The following is a 19,303-nucleotide window of genomic DNA, read 5'->3' as shown; positions in this document are numbered from 1 at the left end:
GGGCAATCCTATGTAACACACATTCCCCAACATCAGCAGGACACATTGACAATGTCAACATCCATATCGGATCATAACATTGCCATGCATAGGATATGCCACATGTCAATTACATTTAAGTGGATGTGAACGATCAGAGATTGGGGCAGGTCCAGATTGTTATGTGTGCTGCCAGGGCCATCAGTACACCCACAGCCAGTGAAAGGTCTCACCATGAGAATGGATGTACATGCAGGGTCGAGTAGGAAAAGAAGGTGGCAATTCTCCTTTTGGCATAAATCAACACCTAGAGGCGATGATGCTGACAAGTCTGATAACTCCATAACATACATGTGACACACAGGTGGGCCATAGGCCTGGAAGAATGCCCATCTGAAGGACTGGAGAAATTAACACAAAACAAGATCACAAAGTGAATTCATCAAAAGGCAGGCACGTCACATCAAAATTGCCACAACACAGACACACTAATTGTACCCTGTTTCATTGCAGAGGAAGATGGATCTCCTGCCGTTATGCCTGTCCCAGATTTCCCTGATGACATGGATGACGAGCCAATAAACATTCCCCAGGAGACTATCCAAAAGGTCCTTGAAACCCTCCAGACCCCACCTTCAGTCACAAGGAGGAGCACAGAACAAGCAGCCATCGTAGAGGAACCACCCACCACCCCAATTGTAAGACCTGCCAGCTCCAATACAGCTGAGGACTCAGACGACACTGGCACCAGCTTTGAGAGAACTGTAGTTGGAGTACAGCGGGAGCTGGCCAAGGAGGTGCGGGTGGGGATGCGAAATATGGCAGCCAGCCTTGAGGGGATGCGTTCGTGCATGATGTCATCTGCAGATCAGGCAGCAGCTATGCAAGCCCTAACATCTAACTTGCAGGAACTGCAGAAAACTCAGAAGGAAATCAGCACAGCTGTAATACAGTTGACCCAACACCTACAACAGCAATCCCTGTCAACGCGTGCATGAATGCAACATTGAACCTCTCAGAGCCGAACTGGCTGGCTACCATAGTGATGTGGCTGCTATTCTCAAGAACCAGCAGAGCCTCCTTGCTGCAGTACTGCCCTTAAGACCTTCACAGGGAGCAGCGACCGGGATGTCTGACTCCACGTCTTCTAACACTGAGGTGTGTGTTGCCCCTTCACAACCAACAACAGCAAGGAGAGAGGAGGCAACACACACATCAGAAGAAGAAGACATGGAACAGATCACATTCACAAGGAAAATGACCCGGAAGCACTAGTCCCTGCCACATGGCCAACATTTACCAAGGTCCTGCGCTTTGTAACTTGCCAGTCTTGCAACAACTGTACTCAAGCACTGTTCTGCAAACCACTGTATATCTTGTCACCCAGCCCAGTGATTGTCTCTCTCCTACTCATTGGCTAAGTCTGTCCCTCTGCACTGTCTGAAACAGCAACCCCAGCATGTCAAAAGCATTTGGGTAAACCCTTGTGTTAGATCACAATGTAAGATGTCACTATAATGGACTCACAATCATGGACAATGTACAGATAGCACTACAGCACTTTTCAATAAATAGCACTTATACAACAAATCTGTCTCTGGGTAATGTCACATTTCAATTGTGCAGTAGATAAAGGAAATGTGCCTACTGTCAAATTACGTAGCTTGTCAATACAACTGTCCTGATATTATGTAGTCAGAGAAATCTGCACAGTGCCCATGATTGCATCATACTCTGCCTATCCTGAGGGACAAATCTGATGAAGTGAGAAACCATACACCATCATGCTGTGTTGGACAGAAGAATGCTTCCTCAGGGGATAACTAAGTCATCAAATAGTGTTAGCAAAATGTTGTCACCATGCAAAAATAACACAATAAACATGCCACACTAATCTAAGTAAACACTACAAAAACTGCACAAATGAAGGTGTCTGAGTTAACATACAAATAGGTAATCATGCCGAACTGTGTCACAAATGATGTATGAGGGTCATGAAGACAAGAATACAAGATTGCCAATGAGAACTCATCTCATAAGGCTGTGCATGATCATCACACTGCAGTCAGACCTAAAACTGTTTCCCCAATATCAAGTCTGGAAGCACTCTTAGTGACTTTGAAAACACACTTATCAACAGAAACACATTGGGATCCATATTAACTGTGATTGGTGGTTGCAACAAAGGGTCGACACTTTGCAAGGTAGCTCTGGGCTAGCTGCCAATCGTACAGCTCAGTTGGGATTTGTTTGTAGCATAGGACACAGATGTTATAGTATCAAATTGATGTACACTGAATCCAAACCCACGATCAAGTACCATTTAACACATACTATTAAGGGTTAACCAAATATTTATTAAATGCTAACCATAGATGAGGAAACTGAAGGAAAAATCTTACCTACCCTAATCTACCCTGACTACTCATTACCCACAACTGTCCCTAACTAACCTAAGCTACACTTACTTATCACATGTAACAAAACGTTCTAAACATCTACCCCCCACCCCCCTTATGAGACGGGACACATGGAGGACAACCCATACTAACCTAAACACATACTATACTATCCTACACAAATATATATTTTTTAGGTATTTTTCTTTGTAATTTTTTTTTTGTTTGTTTTGTTTTTGTTTCAACACACAAGAACCCCAACATAGCCCCACACCCACCCACCCACACACTTAATAAGTAAAAATATAAAGAATGAGGACCCCCCACCAACATTAACTAAACTAATAACCTATACTAACCTAACACTGAGCTCCCTAAGCCCACTAACTATTAGAACAAGGAAAGAGGAGGGAGGGGAGGGAATCATGTCCATCAAAAAAAGTGTTAAGAGGTTGGCCCTCCGGAGGGTCTTCTTAATGTCCTTGACCCGCCGTTTAATGTGCTGCACGTCCCGGCTCAGGGTGCTCAACTTGCGCAGCACTTTGTCCATCTTATGTTCCATTCTGTTGAAGGCTGCAGGGTCAACAAATAGAGCAGTGGCAGTCTGGGTACCGGTGGAGGAGGTCTGTGTTTGTGTGGTGCCAGGCCTAGTGGGCTGTCCTGCACCGGTGGCAATGCTGGGGCCAGGAAGTCCAGCAGATGTTGGACCAACAGTGGCAGCTGTGGTTGGGGCCACCTGGCTCTGATTGGTGGTTGTGCTGGTGGTGGCTGTGGTGGGCAAAGTAGGCCCACCCTGTGAGAAGGGTCTCCATGCCCCGGAGGCCCGTTCATGGCGATATCGCCGGGCCATCCTCCGGAACCCCGACTCCACCAGCAGGATGTGCTGATACCGCATGGCCCGGCGCTGAAATTCACGGACCTGGTCCGGAGTCATGTTAGCAGCTGTGAAGACAAATGCAGATATTCTACATCAGTAACTGCATTGTGTGAAACGGCACAGCAAGGTAATCAGACATTACATCTACTGTACTTGTAACAGCTCATATCACAATACAGAGCATTGAATGTCCCTGAGGAAGTATATGGCAGGCCAGACTACAAAGGTCACATCACACAAAGCACATCCATAACCTACAAGATGGCTTTGACTTGCAATCTGAGTTCTGCCAGTTATCATCTAAGAATCATGCTGCATATCCTCTGCCAAGACCTGGGCTACAAATGTCAGTGTACGGAAAGCAAAACTAAAGCCACATGGTCTGCAAGTTGTAACTGGACTTGCCAGTATAGTACCAAGTGCCAAACCTGAGTCTGTATAATAGTATGCAACCAAACCGTCACTTATTCACATGTATGTGTAACATACTGGTAGCATCAGTACTAGGTATCCCATTCACAAACCCATGACCGTGTTTGAGAGGGGGCAGTGGATACACAACTATAATTTGCCAACAACATGTACACCGAGGAGTGTATAGGAAACTCCACACATGTTTGTCCCTACAGACACACCACAGGTAAGGTCTATCTACAATTAGGAGTCAGCAAACCCTAGAGCACTCATAGGGTCAGACATGTCAGGAAATGCAGAACTTAGGCCCATATTTATACTTTTTGACGCTAAACTGCGCTAACGCAGTTTAGCGTCAAAAAGTTTTGCGCCGTCTAACGCCATTCTGAAGCGCCATGCGGGCGCGCGTATTTATGGAATGGCGTTAGACGGCGCAATCAGACCGGCGCTGCCTGGTTTGCGTGGAAAAAAACCACGTAGACCAGACAGCGCCGGCGTAGGGGGAAAATGGCGCATGGGCGTCTTAAAATGGGGCAAGTCAGGTTACGTCGAAAAAATCGTCTTAACCCGACTTGCGCCATTTTTTAACGACGCCCATCCCCCATCAACATGACTCCTATCATTGTAAAGATAGGAGTCATGCCCCCTTGCCCAATGGCCATGCCCAGGGGACTTATGTCCCCTGGGCATGGTCATTGGGCATAGTGGCATGTAGGGGGGCACAAATCAGGCCCCCCTATGCCACAAAATATTATTTAAAAAAAAAAAAAAAAAACTTACCTGAACTTACCTGAATGTCCCTGGGGTGGGTCCCTCCAGCCTTGGGTGTCCTCCTGGGGTGGGCAAGGGTGGCAGGGGGGGTCCCTGGGGGCAGGGGAGGGCACTCTGGGCTCATTTTGAGCCCACTTGTCCCTTAACGCCATGCCTGACCCAGGCGTTAAAAAGCGGCGCAAATGCGCCGTTTTTAGCCACGCCCACTCCCGGGCGTCACTTTTGCCCGGGAGTATAAATACCACGTAAAGGCCTGGGAGTCATTTTTTAGACGGGAACGCCTCCCTTGCATATCATTAACGCAAGGAAGGGGTTCACGCTAAAAAATGACGCACATTCCGGGAACTTTGGCGCTATTCGCCTCTAACGCCATAGTATAAATATGGCGTTAGTTGGCGTTAGTTTTGCGTCGAAATTGCGTCAAAAAAAACGACGCAATTTCGGCGCAAACGGAGTATAAATATGCCCCTTAGTACACAACATATACTTCCAGTGCGGCCTGACTTACATCAGACACAGAGTTGCTAGAACACCCATGATCATGAATTGCATGCACACCTAGGCCATTGCACTCAGGTTCCACTGACTTGATGCACTACATGTGGAAGTACATGCTGCTAGGAGGTTCTACCTACTGTTTCAAAATTACGTAGGTAAATAGGGAAGCAGATGTCTATTGGAAAGCTATTAGCTCTACCAATCTTAGAGAATGTGGGTCTGACAGGCTGACTAAATTGGGGCTGACTTCCATTGCGACTCTTGGTGATACAAGTGTCATACACATGACCATCCCCTGTACTCACAGTGGGGCCTACAGGGATGTCCTACAATCCCTACATGATACCATTGGATACGCATTGGCAAACTCAAAACATGTGAGAACTGCATTCCCACTCATGGAACAAGTGAAAAGCGTGCCCAACGCATCACACCTTGCTATGCGTCCAACTCACACGAGTCCATAACCAGCAAACACAACACATAACAGACATATCAACACTTACTGGAGTGGTCGGGGTCCTCAAATGTCACCACCTCTCCCACAGTGTAGGGTGCCCGTCCACCTGGAAGGTATGGAAGGAAGAAATGTGCTCAAAATCTTTCATAAACATTTACAATGTGTAGGCTTAATAATGAAATGGCAGCCATTCAGACATGATGGTACTGTATCTGATATATCACGGCCAACTTGTACATAGCATGGGTCTCCTGTGACAGTTACACACATATCTGCACACATACATTGGCCCTAACTATCATGTGGTTGCAAACATGCCCCATAATTGGTGAGCACTAAGAAATATGGAGTGTAATTGTCTCATCATGTGCATCCAAGAGAGACATCCAAAGCCTGGTTACTTGAGGACTGCATTACCAGTCAAACATGCCTTGTGGCCATGACACATTTATTGCACATAGGCCCAATGTACAGAGGGAGGGGCAGGGACTTTTGTAAGCCATCCTGTTGTTACAGTATAGTCAATTGATGTGGCACAGCTATGGTGATTTGCACCAACTATGGAGATGTGAAGCCATGTGCATACACTTGGACTGCCATCCATATTTGGAATGTGGCTCAACTAATTCCAACAAACATCTTCAGATGTTAACTGAGGGCACCTTACACCTTTTCACAATGTTTTCAAATCAAGAACTGACATGTATCCAAAAAGATCAAGGAACACAATAATCCCACACATTCATAGTACTTCCGTGAACGCTTTCCTTCCACACTCAACAGACTCACATGAGACATGTGTCTGAGCCACTTTGCTATTATCAATTGATGTGAAGGCAGCACTCATTTTCAGCATCATGTAGTGATTTCAAAGTCAGTCTAGCTATTGCGTCAACATAGTTGGCCTAAATGTTGGTACATCTGTACTTCTCTGTCAATAGTACCCTATATAGACATGATTGGCTCCTATTTTGTTAGCTGTTCTGACAAAAAGGCCGCACCAATTTCCTTCATGGAAAAGTAACCTGTAAGTTTGTTGAGCACGTGCTACCTGACAGCTCGCAATTGTGATCCTTGCCATGGTGCATCAATGATCCCCTTATATTTCCCCAGCATTACACACAGTCAGCAAGTTAGCTGGCAGACATTGCACTTATCCCCTGATGTCACTACAGAGCATTTAATCGTGCACATTAACATAAGTCGTACTCACCAACCGTGCCACCAATCATGATTCCCAGGTGGTCCAAGAGATCCTGCTCCCTGGTGATGAGGTCAGCTCACTGGTGCTTCAGCTGGTGGTCACTCCTCTGGCTGGCATACACACGCTGCAGGTGATGCAGCACCTTTCCCCACCGGATTCTGCACGCCTCTGTCAGATACCCCTGTATGACCCTGCCCCCTGCCTGGATCATGAGCGGCAAGAAATGCGTCACCAGCCAGATGAAGCCCCCCAACTCCTCTTCCCCCATCCTACCAAGACGTGGCCTACCAGACATACTTATAAGTGACGATAAGGAATAGGGGTAAAAGAAATAGAAAGGGGAAAAAGGTGAAAGTAGGGGTACTAAGACAGAAAAAAAGTAAACCTAAACACTAAAAGAGCCCAACTATCCCCAAACTAACACTACCCACAACAGACTCCCACAAAAAAGAAAAACACAAAATAAATGGACAAATGTAGACAAAACACAGTACTACAGTATACACAAACAATATTTATTTCACAAATGGACTTTACAAATAGCACACAGGACAAAAACAGCACAAAATCTCCGGACAACACTCTCTACACAGCCACACAGTCTAGAAGGATCATAGACTGCAAAGTGAAAGTGAAAGTACACCCAATGTACATGATCTGTAAACAGGATATCCTATTACATCACTTTCTGTATGAAAAGTCCCGCCTTTTTCGCGTTATGCGTCATTTTTTGTTTATCAAAACTGTATTTGCGTTATTATTTTTGACGCACAGACGTGAATATTAACCCGCATCGACATAATGATACATGGACTGTACAAATATCTGGATGCGGGCTAAATTTCACTCCAGTGCGTCAAAAAAAATGACGCAAATACAGTTTTGGTTGTGAAAAAATGATGCACAACGCTAGGGACGTCAAAATTACAGTGCATTAACTGGTTTGGGGCATCTTTACTTGTTTTTTGGTTATTTTACATTTGGAACACAGCAGAGATTGGCTAATTGAAGACAGCATGGTGTTAATGGCGTATTTTCACATGTGTGACATCATACTGCAGCAGAACATCATCCACTACACCCTTCACAGTATTTTTACAGTTGGCTGACGCAATAGATGGTCATAAGTGTGGCCTACATATATGTGTTGCACAAATTGTGCATGTTTGGCATAAGGAGAGGATAGCAATGTGACACACATATGTACAATACCTAAATGCCTTTGGCTCAAAGTGTGTGCTTTGACAACTAATGTGTTGGTTGACCAAGTGTGTGTGTATCACATGAAGCATAATTGTACATATGGTTGTATGAATGTGACGTCCATGTGTCCAATCCTTAGATGCAAGTCAAATTGAAAATGAGCAAGGGCATGTGTTAGTCATACATGTAACAACACCCGTAAAGTGTACTTCCAAGTTTTAGGGTTACGTAGACACCACATGTGACATAGCATGCACCAGATGGATGGCAGAAGCTTGTTCATGTCAATGGTCCACATTTTCTACATCCTATGTCCTAGAGTATTGGTAAGAGCTTCCTAGGCACTACTTGGAGAATCCCACAGTGAGTCATACACATGCATTGAGGAAGTGGGTACCATGCTGTTTGCACAGACAGACAAGGGTGAATCTCATATGTATGATGACACCACAGTTGAGGCCATAGAAGTGAGCCCCAACTATCAAGTGGCTGTGGTGGACCAGCATACAAGACAGCACGTGTCCACTTATTTCCAGTGATCAATTGCACATAGGTGTCTTGTTCATGTGTGTGGTCCAATGATGATCCTGTAGATTTTTTGGGGTGTAATTTTTCACAGTTCGGTCCAGGACTCATCATGAGTTAGTGGCAGCTATCCCTGTATCTACTGAGTATCCTTGGTTGATCAATGTGAGTAAAGTAGATGTGGACATGTGAACCAACATGTGGATGGTCCCACCCTGTCACTAAAGACGTGTAATGAGACAGTCAACAGGGCAACCTTGGTGTGCTGACTGAGATAATGTCTCAGGTGTCATGTTCCGGCAGGTGTCATTACAACATTTGTACACAGGTTGGCCTCTGCACTTCCCACTGCATCTGGGAACATCATAGCCTCTGTGCTGATTATTCTCGCAGCTATTCACCACACACGGCCCATCACTATGTTGTGCGCACTGTGATGCTGTGTGTGAACTGTCAGGGTCCTGACATTTGTGTATTATTCACGGACATTATCAGAGGTTGCTGGTTGTGCTGACAGCCCCGTACCCAATCCCTGCCTACGGCCCTGGGACACTGTCACACTTTGTCATTCATGCATAAATGCAACCCAGACAAGGGATGGGCCATGAATTTTGCTTTTCCAAGAGGATGTAACTCAAATGGTACAATTAAAAGGCAGATGATGCTATACAATGTATTTGGGTATGCATGGAAGAAGCCCATGCCCAATGCCCCCTGATGAATGGGAGGTTTGCTAACACAAGTGTGGTACATATGTAGACACAGGTATACTTTATTGTGATGCACAGACAGTTGCCAGTCAGGCTGACAGAATGCAAGGTGATTCAGGATCCAGTTACTTGACAAGTTACGTAATCAGTGGTCTGACTGAGACTGTTTTGGGGACAAAGTAGACAGTTGACATGTCAAACTGTGTATGTCCTGTGTTTTTGAAGGTGACAAATGAACCCAAGGGCTGTGTTACACAGCTTAATTAGTATCAATGGTTGACAGTGTATTTGACATAATGGCAACTCCTATGCTGTTCCAGGCATCATCAGGGGCAGTGCTTTTTGAAATGGGTGGTGTGCATGGAGGTGATCATAGGTGTGGGCTGCATCTGTTTCTCACCAGTCCTGTAGGTGAGACTTGCATTCTAAGGGCCAACAGACATTTTTACAGGGGAATCAATCTACATGTGCTAACAGGGCTTTGAAACTAGAAGACAGTGTATAAATTGACCTGACGTCCTTGCAGTCAGATGTTCTATGACAATGGCATACCATAGGAAAGGGTGTAGCACACTGGTTTGCTAATGTTGGTCTGTGTGTGTTGAGGAGGTATTATCAGGGTACACATCTTAGTATTCCAGGGACCTCTTCCGACAGGTGGGTTGTGACCAGGTGCATGGGTGTGTAATGAGTTAGGAAATGGGCTGACATGTACATGGAATGTCATGTGAGCAATGTATGTCATATGTGTGGCACTTGTGCTGTCTATGTTCTGCTTCTATGGAACTCTAGTCACAGATAGTCCTTGCAAATATTGGATGCAGTTGGACTAACTGCTGTCAAGGGTCTGGTCAGGCATTCCTGTTACTGATGCCAAAGCACATTGCCATCCTCATGTATGAGGCTTGTTTTCCCTTTATTGAGTGATGGTGTCTTAGTTGTGTGCAATATGCTGCGTTGGACCTTGCTTTCAACATGTATGTGTGAAATAGTTGTGGTCCTCTGCTATTGGCCTTCAAAGGAGATATGTACATGATATATGTCATTAAGAGTGTGTGTGTATGTGACCATTGTATGTTAGGCATCACATTAGCTCTGGGATGTTCTGTGTCCTACTCAGTATCTCAGCAATGCTCCATGAGGCAACACTCTTATTCTGATAAGTAGAGATGAAGGTGTGCAAAAAGGAATAGCCAGACCATGATATGGTGATTAGAATGGGTGTTCATTTAAATTCGTTAACTAAAGTGGTGAAGGTGATCATATTCAGAAGAAATTATTTACAATCTGTTGCTGCCTGCGTATACCAGCAGCTGTGTTCTGTAGTTCCCCCTCCTGTTGCAGGCCAGCATCCTCCTCTTCCTCCTCTTCAGGCATGTGTGGCTCTGGTTCCAGGAGGGGAATATTTCTTTTGATACAAATGTTGTGCAATATTGCACATGTGAGGATGATCCTACAGACCATCTCGGGGGAATATAGGAGGCTACCACCAGTGACGTCGAGGCAGCGGAACCTTGACTTGAGGATGCAGAAGGTCCGCTCGACAATGCTGCGTGTCCTCCTATGGGCGTCGTTGTATGCACGCTCTGCAGCAGTACTTGGGTTGCCAAATGGTGTCATAATCCATGGCTGGATGCCATACCCCTGATCAGCTGCAAGAGAAAATGAATGGGATCATGTTGATGTAGCTGGCACTATTGAAAAGACCTTTCATGGCAGTAGTTGTCTTGTGTTGTCTGTGACTCTTTTGTGTACTAATGTGGCATCCTATGGTTGTAGGCTGTACCATCTGCATTGTGTTGTTTCCTTGGCTGAACGAGTGTTTGTCTGCTAACCGTTTGTCAGCAGTATGTTTTGGGATTTGCAGTACAGTGTGCCCTCCCTAGCATTGTGACTTGTGATACAGGTGTCCGTGTGTCTTCACTGGGGGTGAGATGATAGTTCCATGCACAGTTAAAATTGAAAGTGTTGGTAAAACGTTCATATCAAAGTACCCTGGACAGCCCATACCTTTAAACTTATGCAATGGATTAATGTAAAGGTCATTGGGACACTTACAATTTGCAAGGTGACATTTAGGCAACCACACTCATTGACGTCTTAACATTAGGCTGTACAGTAATTTCCGATGTGTGACAGGTTCAATGGTGACTTAAGAAACATGGCTAGTGATGTCACGACCTCAGTGTGTTCCTGTTGACATGTTGCTATTGTGGTGTATGTGTTGTGTGTCCTAGAGGGTTGCTGTGCAGAGTGTATATAAGTAGGTTTTTGTACTTACCAACAAGTAGTCCATTGCCATACCGTCCATCCTGGAAGTGTTCATTGATGGTGCAGTGACGGAAGATGTATGAGTCATGTACACTCCCAGGATATTTAGCCACGATGTTGGTGATCAATCCCTGGTGATCGACTATGGCCTGAACGTTGATGGAATGTGTGTGCTTCTTGTTGCTGTAGAGGTGTTCAGTTGCAGCAGGTCACAAGGCGTACATGTGTGCAGTCGATTGCACCAAGGACGTGTGGGAAGCCACTGATGAGGTAGAACCCCTGTTTTGTTTCCTGCTGCTTCTGCAGTGTGTTAGGGAAGCAGATGTGGCGGGGTGTCAGTCGAATGATGGCATCCAATACTTTGGGCAAAAAGGCGGAGAATGATGTTTGTGATATTCCGCCAACCAGGGCACCAGTTGTTTGAAACAAGCCACTTGCCAGCATATGAAGTACGGCAAGCAGCTTTGTTTCTGTTGGGATGGTGCGGGGTGTCACCAAAGTGGGGGCCAACTGCTGTTCAATGTTGCGCAGCAGTTGCTGAATGGCCTGCCAGTTCAACCGGTACCTCTGTATGATGTCGTGTTCCCTGAGGCCCTGAAGGGTGGTTCTTGGGCGGAATATCCTCTCCTGCCTTCTGCGCTGCCTTTGGGGTCCCTGCTGGTGTTGTTGTAGCTGCTGTTGTTGCTGCTGGGCTCTGCGTCTGCGTGCACGCTGGATTAGTATCACCTCCATGGCTCCCTGTTGCTGCTCTGCTGCTCTGTTGTTTGTTCTGTGTGTTCTGATTAAATACAGGTGTGTTTGCCCTATTTTAACGCCTGCCCTGACCCAGGCATTAATTTTTGACTCAAATCGGGCTGTGCGGCATTTTCTGGCTCCGTCTCCCGGCCGTGCGTAATTTTTTCCCGAAAGCATAAATACGATGCACGGCCGTTTAAGCCATTTTTGAGACGGGAACGCCTACCTTGCATATCATTAATGCAAGGCAGGTTGCCGCATCCCAAAAATTACGCACACGGCGGAATTTTGTCGTCCGCGGACTCGGGCGTCAAAGTTTAAATACGGGGCACGTTTGTGCTGATTGTGCGTCAAACTTTTTGACGCACAATCGGCGCAGACGGAGTATAAATATGCCCCTTAATCTCTCAGGAAGCATCTGTGCTTTACAACTTTTCTCTTGCAGTTTTCCTTCCAAATCACGCAACCCCTTCACCACAAATACAGTCCAATCATTTCTCAATCCTCATTCACTCAGTCATTCCAGTCCTCCATTCTATAGGCTCATCAAAAACCAACAAGGACAACAGGGGGCATATTTATACTCCGTTTGCGCCGAATGTGCGTCGTTTTTTTCGACGCAAATTCGGCGCAAAACTAACGCCATATTTATACTTTGGCGTTAGACGCGTCTAGCGCCAAAGTATGGGCAAATAGCGTCATTTTTTTGCGTGAACGCCTTCCTTGCGTTAATGAGATGCAAGGAAGGCGTTCCCGTCTAAAAAAATGACGGCGACGCAAATGCGTCGTATTTATACTCCCGGGCAACAATCACGCCCGGGAGTGGTCGGGTCAAAAAACCCCGCATTTGCGCCACTTTTTAACGCCTGGGTCAGGGTAGGCGTTAAGGGGCCTGTGGGCTCAAAATGAGCCCACAGGTGCCCTCCCCTGACCCCAGGGACCCCCCCTGCCACCCTTGTGCACCCCAGGAGGACACCCAAGGATGGAGGGACCCATCCCAGGGACATTCAGGTAAGTTCAGGTAAGTATACATTTTATATATTTTTTTTTTTTGGGTGGCATAGGGGGGCCTTATTTGTGCCCCCCTACATGCCACTATGCCCAATGACCATGCCCAGGGGACATAAGTCCCCTGGGCATGGCCATTGGGCAAGGGGGCATGACTCCTGTCTTTACTAAGACAGGAGTCATGTAAATGGCGTCTGGGCGTCGTTAAAAATGGCGCAAATCGGGTGGAGGCGATTTTTTGCGTCAACCTGACTTGCACCATTTTTAAGACGCCCTAGCGCCACTTTTCCCAACGCCGGCGCTGCCTGGTGTATGTGGTTTTTTTCCACGCACACCAGGCAGCGCCGGTCTGCTTGCGCCGGCTAACGCCATTGAATAAATACGGTGCCCGTATGGCGCTTCAGAATGACGTTAGCCGGCGCAAAATTTTTTGACGCTAAACTGCGTTAGCGCAGTTTAGCGTCAAAAAGTATAAATACGGGCCCAGGTATTTCAGAAAGTAGATGTAAAGCCTGTCTGTGGATTTATGTTCATACTGCTCCCTCTAGTAGTGCTACATGGCAACTGCAGCTTAATCACTGGATTGAGAAAGGGGCAGTCCTATGCAAATAATCTCCTTCCATGCTTACTACTCTGAGCTTCCGTTGTGATATGATGATAGGACCTTCAACATATGGTCTTCAGCATATTTGTAAAGTTATCAAATTGTCTTAGGCTAAGTTGTTCCACTTGAAGGCCTTCAGATAAGTACCCCACCCTCACTTAGCAGGGTCCTGAATTACCTGCAGTAATCCTCTATACAGAACATGAGTGTTCGTAGACCTACTGTAAAGACTGTATGCTAAGACTTTGTTGTATAAAAGCCTGTAGCACAGCAGGACTAGGTCCAGGTTATATCAGAGGGGTAGAATGGAAAGAGAAGATGAGTGAGGTAAAAGGGTTGGATCAAGAAAGAAAGGCAGAAAGACGCCCCCATAGAGAAGGTGTAGACAGAGATTAGCAGGGGTTTTTGACAAAACTTAGAAAAGGAAAGGGGATATGAGGGGAGAGCTAGAGTGGGTGGAGTCACGGAGGAAAGGCAGTGCCAGGATGCAGGAGAAGAAGCGGTGTAGGCCAGAGAGCAAGAGTGAGTGCAGGACAGGAAGCATAGTGGAGTGGGGACACTGCTGGCAAACAAGCAGAGCCCATCCCCTAGCACGCAAATGGGGTGATTACAAAGGAAGGGGATTTGGTGGTGGACATCATCTTTTTATGCCCCCCCCCTCACTCTCGGAAGGGGTCAAATTTTGGGGAGCAGTGTCAAAAGGGGTAATGGGGTGCATTATTAAAGGGGTGCTAGGAGGCACATAATGAAGCAGTTTGTGTTTTTTGGGGGTACTACCCACACTCTTACTTATTGCACCCTTTCTTGGGGTGGCGGGGCACCCCCAAAAGTTTGGGTCAATGAGGAAGAGGAGGACTTGGGATCATGGGTCTGGCAGTTTCTATTACTACCCAAAAGGGTGCTTCTCACAGGCCTACTGTGGTTATGGTATTGAGAGGGGAAACAAGGAACATGTGGTAGGATTCTTGGGGATGGTCTCCCAATGATTTCATTGCCCTGTTGCTGGACATGCTATAAGGTGTTCCTGGAATGGTTTTTCTAGGCCTCATAACCCCAAAAGAGTGTTTGGCATTTTGGCTATAAGGACACTTCAAAGCGTATGCTGTTGCGATTCTGGGAAGAGCCTCAGCAACTGTGCACATTTATGCACCAAACATGGCAAATCCTTCATCCTGCAAAGCGTCATATTGCACATGGAAACTTTGAGATGGTGTAATTGTATTCATTTTGGGGTGAATATTCGTCCATGTTTCTCCCACCTGAGGACTGTGGATCTGTTGTTCTTCATTCACATGTCCCTTCAAAGAGACAGATGACACACTCACTTAGGCCCATATTTATTCTTTTTGAGCTCTGCATTTGCGCCACTTTTTGATGCAAAAGCAGTGCAAACTTGCAAAATACAATTGTATTTTTCAAGTTTGTGCCGCTTTTGCGTAAAAAAAAGACACAAATACGGCACTAAAAAAGAATAAATATGGGCCTCAATCTCTCAGGAAGCATCTGTGTTTTACAACTTTTCTCTTGCAGTTTTTCTTCCAAATCACGCAACCCCTTCACCACAAATACAGTCCAATCATTTCTCAATCCTCATTCACTCAGTCATTCCAGTCCTCCATTCTATAGGCTCATCAAAAACCAACAAGAACAACAGGTAGTTCAGAAAGTAGATTTAAAGCCTCTCTGTGGATTTATGTTCATACTGCTCCCTCTAGTAGTGCTACATGGCAACTGCAGCTTAATCACTGGATTGAGAAAGGGGCAGTCCTATGTAAGTAATCTCCTCCCATGCTTACTACTCTGAGCTTCCGTTGTGAAATGATGATAGGACATTCAACATATGGTCTTCAGCATATTTGTAAAGTTATCAAATTGTCTTAGGCTAAGTTGTTCCACTTGAAGGCCTTCAGATAAGTACCCCACACTCACTTAGCAGGGTCCTGAATTACCTGCAGTAATCCTCTATACAGAACATCGGTGTTTGTGGGCCTATTGGAAAGGCTGTATTTTAAGTTTAAGATTGGAATGTATAAAAGTCCGTAGCAGAGCAGAGCAGAGCAGGGCCAGGTCCAGCTTATATCAGAGGGGTAGAATAGAAAGAGAGGATGAGTGAGGTGGAAGGGGTGGAGCAAGAAAAAACGGCAGAAAGAGGCCCATGTAGAGAAGGTGTAGACAGAGAATAGCAGGGGTGGTTGGCAGAACTTAGAAAAGGAAAGGGGATATGGAGGGAGCATGGGGGGAGAAGCAAGAGTGGCTGGAGTCACAGAGGAAAGGCAGTGCCAGGATACAGGAGAAGAAGCGGTGTAGGCCAGAGAGCAAGAATTAGTGCAGCACAGGAAGCATGGTGGAGTGGGGTCACTGCTGGCAAGCAAGCAGAGCCCACCCCCTGGCACACAAATGGGGTGATTACAAAGAAAGGGGATTTGGTGGTGGACGTCATTTTTTTATGCCCCCCCCTCACTCTCGGAAGGGGTCAAATTTTGGGGAGCAGTGTCAAAAGGGGCATTGGGGTGCATTATTAAAGGGGTGCTAGGAGGCACATAATGAAGCAGTCTGTGTTTTTTGGGGGTACTACCCACACTCTTACTTATTGCACCCTTTCTTGGGCTGGCGGAGCACCCCCAAAAGTTTGGGTCAATGAGGAAGAGGAGGACTTGGGGATCATGGGTCTGGCAGTTTCTATTACTACCCAAAAGGGTGCTTCTCACAGGCCTCTGTGGTTATGGTATTGAGAGGGGAAACAAGGAACATGTGTTAGGATTCTTGGGGGATGGTCTCCCCATGATTTCATTGCCCTGTTGCTGGACATGCTATAAGTTGTTCCTGGAATGGTTTTTCTAGGCCTCATAACCCCAAAAGAGTGTTTGGCATTTTGGCTATAAGGATACTTCTAAAGTGTATGCTGTTGCGATTCTGGGAAGAGCCTCAGCAACTGTGCACATTTATGCACCAAACATGGCAAATTCTTCATCCTGCAAAGCGTCATATTGCACATGGAAACTTTGAGATGGTGTAATTGTATTCATTTTGGGGTGAATATTCGTCCATGTTTCTCCCACCTGAGGACTGTGGATCTGTTGTTCTTCATACACATGTCCCTTCAAAGAGACAGATGACACACTCACTTAGGCCCATATTTATTATTTTTTAGCGCTGTATTTGCACCGCTTTTTGATGCAAAAACGGCGCAAACTTTCAAAATACAATTGTATTTTGCAAGTTTGTGCCGCTTTTGCGTCAAAAAAAGACGCAAATGCGGCGCTAAAAAAGTATAAATATGGACCTTAATCTCTCAGGAAGCATCTGTGCTTTACAACTTTTCTCTTGCAGTTTTCCTTCCAAATCACGCAACCCCTTCACCACAAATACAGTCCAATCATTTCTCAATCGTCATTCACTCAGTCATTCCAGTCCTCCATTCTATAGGCTCATCAAAAACCAACAAGAACAACAGGTAGTTCAGAAAGTAGATTTAAAGCCTCTCTGTGGATTTATGTTCATACTGCTCCCTCTAGTAGTGCTACATGGCAACTGCAGCTTAATCACTGGATTGAGAAAGGGGCAGTCCTATGCAAGTAATCTCCTCCCATGCTTACTACTCTGACCTACCGTTGTGATATGATGATTGGACATTCAACATATGGTCTTCAGCATATTTGTAAAGTTATCAAATTTTCTTAGGCTAAGTTGTTCCACTTGAAGGCCTTCTGATAAGTACCCCACCCTCACTTTGCAGGGTCGTGAATTACCTGCAGTAATCCTCTATACAGAACATGGGCGTTCGTGGGCCTAATGTAAAGGCTATATGTTAAAACTGGGATGTATAAAATCACGTAGCACAGCAGGGCTAGGTCCAGGTTATATCAGAGGGGTAGAATACAAAGAGAGGGTGAGTGAGGTGGAAGGGGTAGAGCAAGAAGGAAAAGCAGTGAGAGGCCCACATAGAGGAGGTGTAGACAGAGAATAGCAGGGGTGGTTGGCAGAACTTGGAAAAGGAAAGGGGATATGGTGGGAGCATGGGGGGAGAGCAAGAGTGGGTGGAGTCACAGAGGAAAGGCAGTGCCAGGATACAGGAGAAGAAGCGGTGTAGGCCAGAGAGCAAGAATTAGTGCAGCACAGGAAGCATGGTGGAGTGGGGTCACTGCTGGCAAGCAAGCAGAGCCCACCCCCTAGCATGCAAATGGGGTGATTTCAAAGGAAGGGGATTTGGTGGTGGACATCATCTTTTTATGCCCCCCCCTCACTCTCGGAAAGGGGTCAAATTTTGGCGAGCAGTGTCAAAAGGGGTATTGGGGTGCATTTTTAATCGGGTGCTAGGAGGCACATAATGAAGCAGTCTGTGTTTTTTGGGGGTACTACCCACACTCTTACTTATTGCACCCTTTCTTGGGGTGGCGGGGCACCCCCAAAAGTTTGGGTCAATGAGGAAGAGGAGGACTTGGGGATCATGGGTCTGGCAGTTTCTATTACTACCCAAAAGGGTGCTTCTCACAGGCCCACTGTGGTTATGGTATTGAGAGGGGAAACAAGGAACATGTGGTAGGATTCTTGGGGATGGTCTCCCCATGATTTCATTGCCCTGTTGCTGGACTTGCTGTAAGGTGTTCCTGGAATGGTTTTTCTAGGCCTCATAACCCCAAAAGAGTGTTTGGCATTTTGGATATAAGGACACTTCTAAAGTGTATGCTGTTGCGATTCTGGGAAGAGCCTCAGCAACTGTGCACATTTATGCACCAAACATGGCAAATCCTTCATCCTGCAAAGCATCATATTGCACATGGAAACTTTGAGATGGTGTAATTGTATTCATTTTGGGGGGAATATTCGTCCATGTTTCTCCCACCTGAGGACTGTGGATCTGTTGTTCTTCATTCACATGTTCCTTCAAAGAGACAAGTGACACACTCACTTAGGCCCATATTTATTCTTTTTTAGCGCTGCATTTGTGCCGTTTTTTGATGCAAAAACGGCACAAACTTGCAAAATTCAACTGAATTTTGCAAGTTTGTGCCGCTTTTGCGTCTCATAAAAGACGCAAATGCGGCGCTAAAAAAGTATAAATATGGACCTTAATCTCTCAGGAAGCATCTGTGCTTTACAACTTTTCTCTTGCAGTTTTCCTTCCAAATCAAGCAACCCCTTCACCACAAATACAGTCCAATCATTTCTCAATCCTCATTCACTCAGTCATTCCAGTCCTCCATTCTATAGGCTCATCAAAAACCAACAAGAACAGGTAGTTCAGAAAGTAGATTTAAAGCCTCTCTGTGGATTTATGTTCATACTGCTCCCTCTAGTAGTGCTACATGGCAACTGCAGCTTAATCCCTGGATTGAGAAAGGGGCAGTCCTATGCAAATAATCTCCTCCCATGTTTACTACTCTGAGCTTCCGTTGTGATATGATGATAGGACCTTCAACATATGGTCTTCAGCATATTTGTAAAGTTATCAAATTGTCTTAGGCTAGGTTGTTCCACTTGAGGGCCTTCAGATAAGTACCCAACCCTCACTTAGCAGGGTCCTGAATTACCTGCAGTAATCCTCTGTTCAGAACATGGGTGTTCGCGGGCCTACTGCAAAGGCTGTATGTTAAGAGTTGAATGTATAAAATTCTGTAGTACAGCAGAGTTAGATCCTGGATATA

This window comes from Pleurodeles waltl, chromosome 8 (genome assembly GCF_031143425.1).
Source record: "Pleurodeles waltl isolate 20211129_DDA chromosome 8, aPleWal1.hap1.20221129, whole genome shotgun sequence".
NCBI lineage: Eukaryota > Metazoa > Chordata > Amphibia > Caudata > Salamandridae > Pleurodeles > Pleurodeles waltl.
This window is presented reverse-complemented; position numbering follows the sequence as displayed.